This window comes from Adiantum capillus-veneris, chromosome 18 (assembly GCF_014529385.1).
Source record: "Adiantum capillus-veneris isolate H3 chromosome 18, ASM1452938v2, whole genome shotgun sequence".
NCBI lineage: Eukaryota > Viridiplantae > Streptophyta > Polypodiopsida > Polypodiales > Pteridaceae > Adiantum > Adiantum capillus-veneris.
Genome location: NC_140948.1, coordinates 73,074,536 through 73,079,122, shown reverse-complemented (window position 1 = coordinate 73,079,122; position 4,587 = coordinate 73,074,536). Strand labels below are relative to the sequence as shown.

Genomic DNA, 4,587 nt, shown 5'->3' with positions numbered 1-4,587 from the left:
GAGGGAGAGAGATTGTGTGAACGAAGTCTTGGGGGTGGTTTAGACGTGTGTCGTCTCCCTGTGTGAGTGCATTTGCAAGTTGGGAAGTTGTATGCATCCAATGGTGTCGGGATACGATCGTTTGTTGGTGGGTTTATTGCTGAAGTGCTCATGTGTGAGTGTGGGTAGTTGTGATTGCTCATAGACGAGTCCATGGTGTAAAGGTTGGCGAATAGTGTGTGTGTGTGTGTGTGATTCTGTGTGGCTTGGGGTGTTGGATACCTACTATAGAGAGGCATCTAGTCAGTGTACCGTGTGTATTCCCATTTCCCCCATCCCATCAATGTTGCTCCCACGGAGGATCTATTGATTGCTCCTTGGTGAAGTTTTAAAGCCTGAAGATGATGCATGATATTGACTTGGTGCTTGCTGGAGAAGAAGAGACTGCGGATTGGTTTTTCGATCTGGAGCTATACCTGTTGGCACTTGAGAATTTATGGACATGAAGCCAAATTGAAGGCCCTACCATTGGTTCTACAAGGACGAGCCAAAGCCTGGTTTGAAGGATTGAAGGTTGTAGATCGTCAGTCGATGAGAGAGATTTGCAAACAGTTTGTTGAAGCCTTTCAAAAAAGAAGGTTTCTACATCGGACTTGGGTGAACAGTTGAGCAAGCTAAAGCAGGATGTAAGTGAAGATTTTGCTTTGTTTTTGGGTAAATTTGAATCTATTTGGGAGAGACTAGCTACTGCTACATGTGTGCGAAATGGAGATCATTTCAAGAAAGAGCAGTTTCTAGCCTTCTTGCATCCGCGAATCAAAGAGAAGGTCGAGTGCAGTGGTGCAGAGGACTATGAGAAAATGGTTTGCTTAGCCAAGGCAAAGATCATGAAAGGAAAGAAGAAGCTGGAGATGGGTTTGTGAAGCCGGCAGACTATGGATATAGCTCGGCAATAAAGTTGCGTCATGCCATGAAGCTAAAGGGGAGTTCAAGCGTCAAAGAGGTAGCTACTTTGCCATTGGTAACCAATTCTGGTCATTTGTTTCAGTTTGTACCTCCAATTTGGTATGCTGCTGTACAAGAGTCTGTTAGCCCAGCTAGCAAGGATGCGGTCTTGGTCGAAGCGTGTATGCATGAAGAATCAAGGGAAGCTATGGATCAGAGCTCACAGGAAAAGTTTGAAGATGTTGACAAAGCAATGGTCGAAGCTGTGCAGGAGGAAGCTAGCCAGGGGTTGGGCAACCTTGCCCTACCGATTGTGTTGAAGAGTGGCAGTGCATTCCAGAAGGTGTTGATGATGTCGACCTATCAAAAATGGAGGTAATAGATCATGGCTATATTTCTCGCTTAGTGGATGATGTGGTCGTAGACGAAGTCCTTGAAGAGAAGGAAAAGGTGGTTGAGCAATCCAATTTGCTCTCGCATGATGTGGTTGAAGATGAAGTATCAAAGGCTATGGCAGACAAAGACTTACATAGTGAATCATGTATAGAGTGTATGCCGTTTGAAGGGCCTACGACAAAGGGTATGCTTGGAACACAGATAGGTTGGGCTATGCAAGAAGTAGTGGTAGTGGAAGACATGTTGCTAAAGGTGGGTGTTATGCTATTGATGGACATGCTTTTGAAAGTTGCTTTACAGGTAGTTTTGCATGGTTTGCAAAGCTCTCGTGATGAGAGGTATGCTATGGAGGGCTCTCTAGTAGGTGAGAGAAAAATGATGTATGGTGCAGATGCTTCACAGGTTGCTCTACAGACTTGTTTTGTATGTGAAGCCGGCATATGGATACAGGTTGAAGGTCGATGTTATGTCAAGTTGCACGGGAGGTTGATTTTTGGGCTTACATGTGCGAAAAAGTGGCTGATTATGCATGTACTAGAGACAGATGGCTGTGCTCTATGCCATGTATTTGATCCCGACGGATCTTGCATTACCATTGGGAGAGCTTATGGCTTTCCATTTGATCCAGGCGGGTGCTACAGCCAGCGAATCTCTCTTTATCTATCTAATGCTGTTTATCTAGATCTTGTACATAGTATCTATCAGTTTCTTCTTATGCAATGCTACTTTACCTAAATAATGCTATGGTTGAGCATGAATGCTCAACGAGGGGTTGGGCAATGATGGTACGACTGAGTTATGTCGGTCTAGAATAATGGCTATAGCCTCGCTATGGAATCATACAGGTACAAGTCAAAGCAGTGGAGTCGGTGCCTGATGCTGATAGCAGCAAGCTTGATCATGATGTGTATGCCAGATGTGGCACTTTACAGGTCACGCAACGATTTTGGGCCTCTAATGGTCGAGATGTTTGCTGCTGTTATGGTTGCGTTGGGATTCGGAGCGGCCAATTCTTGTTGCGGTCGCCGTTATCTGCAAGTATCAAAGCATCCGAGATTTTACTCTTGCAGGTCAGTCATGTTTGCTTGGAGCCATTAAGGCCTTGGTTCCAAAGCAAGGTTTGAGGGTATGGTGGGGTTGCTTTTGTTCGAAGGTGATCGACATGGGGATGATGATACGCTATGGGAAGTTTTTCAACTATCGATAGCGAGCGTGATAGCGAGCGTGGGACCGGTCGCCAAGCAAGGTTTAAAATAAAAATAGCTTTGAGCTATTAAAACAAAAAAAAGGATGTTTGTCTGTAGTCACAAGGTGGCATTTTTTTTTTTGTTTTGGAAGGCCTGGCATGCAGAGAACTAAAGATTTCCAAGAGGTGTTGCGCCATCTGGATGCAGGGTTGTGCCACTTGGGGGCAAGGGGCACCACCTGTCTGGTGGCATGGCAGCACAAATTACGAAGGTGAAGAGGTGGGAGAGGATCGGACTGCAGGAGAGGAGGTGGCCGCCAAGGGGCTTGGCCATGAAGGAGGTTATGATCTGATAGAACAGAGGGGCTGAGGGGATAGCCATCCAAGAGAGGTCGCAATCTGTGGCGAGGGGGCAGCCCGTTATATTGAGGAGCAGACACTGTTTGAGTGGGCCCACCAAGGTTGAGGGCACTGCATACGGCAGTAGACAGGCCGTGAAGGGCTCGCTCCATCGGTTGGCAGAGCTGCCATGGACTGCTGAGAGAGTTGACGCCATTGCAAGGTGGTGGTCGGGCCACAAGGAGAAGTTTTTGCCAAAGGGAGGGCTGCCTTGGGTAGTCTATGGAAGGAAGAAGCCGCCAAGAGGAGCTCGGGAAGGAGGTCAACAGGGGAGGCAAGCTCGGGAGCAAGGGAAAAACCACCAGAGCTTTGTGTACGGGTGAAGGGAGCATGGATGCTGCACGGGCGATAGCCCGCATCATTGTTTCAGGGTCTTTTATGCATAAGTGAATTTACGCTGGTTAGTCGGCTACAATCTATTCTTCGTCTTGTCTTTTGCCAAAATCCGTGGTAGATCTTTTTGTTGATAAAACCGCAAGAACAATTCTTGATGCAAGAATATGGTGACCGATCTTGTTCGTGGATGTTGAAGCATACATGAAGAGATGTGACAAATGTCAGCAACAAACAAGCGGACGTATGTGGAGAGACAAAATGCTTTTAAGACCTATGATGGGGGCAAGAGTCTTTGCCAAATGGGACATAGATTTTATAGGGTTGATAACACCCCCTGCATATCGTACACATGCTCAATATATCATAGTGTCCATGGACTATCTTACCAAATGGGTCAAAGAAAAATCCACATAGAAGAATGATGCAAAAACAACACTGAAATTATGTATGAGAATGCCTTTCCAAGATATGGGCTACCTAGAGAAATAGTCAGGGACAGAGGAACTCATTTTCTAAATGAAGTGATAGAACTCTTGCTAGATGAGTTCACAAATCAGCACATTATCATCCTCAAGCTACTAGACAATCAAAGAGAACAAGAAAAATTCTACTCACGGTGCTCACAAAGATAGTGAATGAATCAAAAGCGGATTCGACCAAAAACTACCATCAGCTGGGCATACCGAGTTGCTTACAAAACATCGATTTAGTACGACACCTTTTAACTTGATGTTTGTATTTAATGCCATATTATCCATAGAATTCTTGATTCCCACACTTTGAGTAGACAAGGACATAGAGTGGGCAGGTCATGGACTATCAAAAAGATTACATGTTCTCGAGAGACTCGATGAAACACACTTACAAACTATCACTGGCATCTATGCACAAAAACAACACATGGAGGAGTTTCACGATCAACATGTAAATAATAAGGAGTTTAAATGTCAAAAAAGATCCACAATGTAGTAGAAAGAAAGAAGCAAGCTAAATCTAATCAAGGACAGGCTCATGAGGAAGCAAAGTTACAAAATTTAAAATGCTAGTGCATGCAAAGTTGGTCGGAGCTAGAGGTGGTGCTGAGCAGTGCAAAGGGTGCCTACATGTGTGGGGTCGAGGGTTTAAGCTGGTGTGCAAGGCCTAGGCAGGCAAGGGCCAGTGGAGATGTATGCATAATGTGGGTTTTGGGGCCAAAAAGGCTTCAAGAAAGGCCAATTGGGAAGGTAAGTCCAAGTGTCTAAAGGGCCATTCTAATACCCAGAATGTAGTGTTCAAAGTGCTCTAGAAGCTAGTCTAAACGGCTCCTCAAACGAAGCCCCGGTGTGAAAGATATCAAAGTTCAAAGT

The 4,587-nt window shown here is 45.2% G+C and overlaps 1 pseudogene; it reads left to right on the top strand.

Moving 5' to 3' along the window:
- Positions 1–283: 283 nt before the first annotated feature.
- Positions 284–4,231, top strand: LOC147435866 (uncharacterized; annotated as a pseudogene).
- Positions 4,232–4,587: the final 356 nt, after the last annotated feature.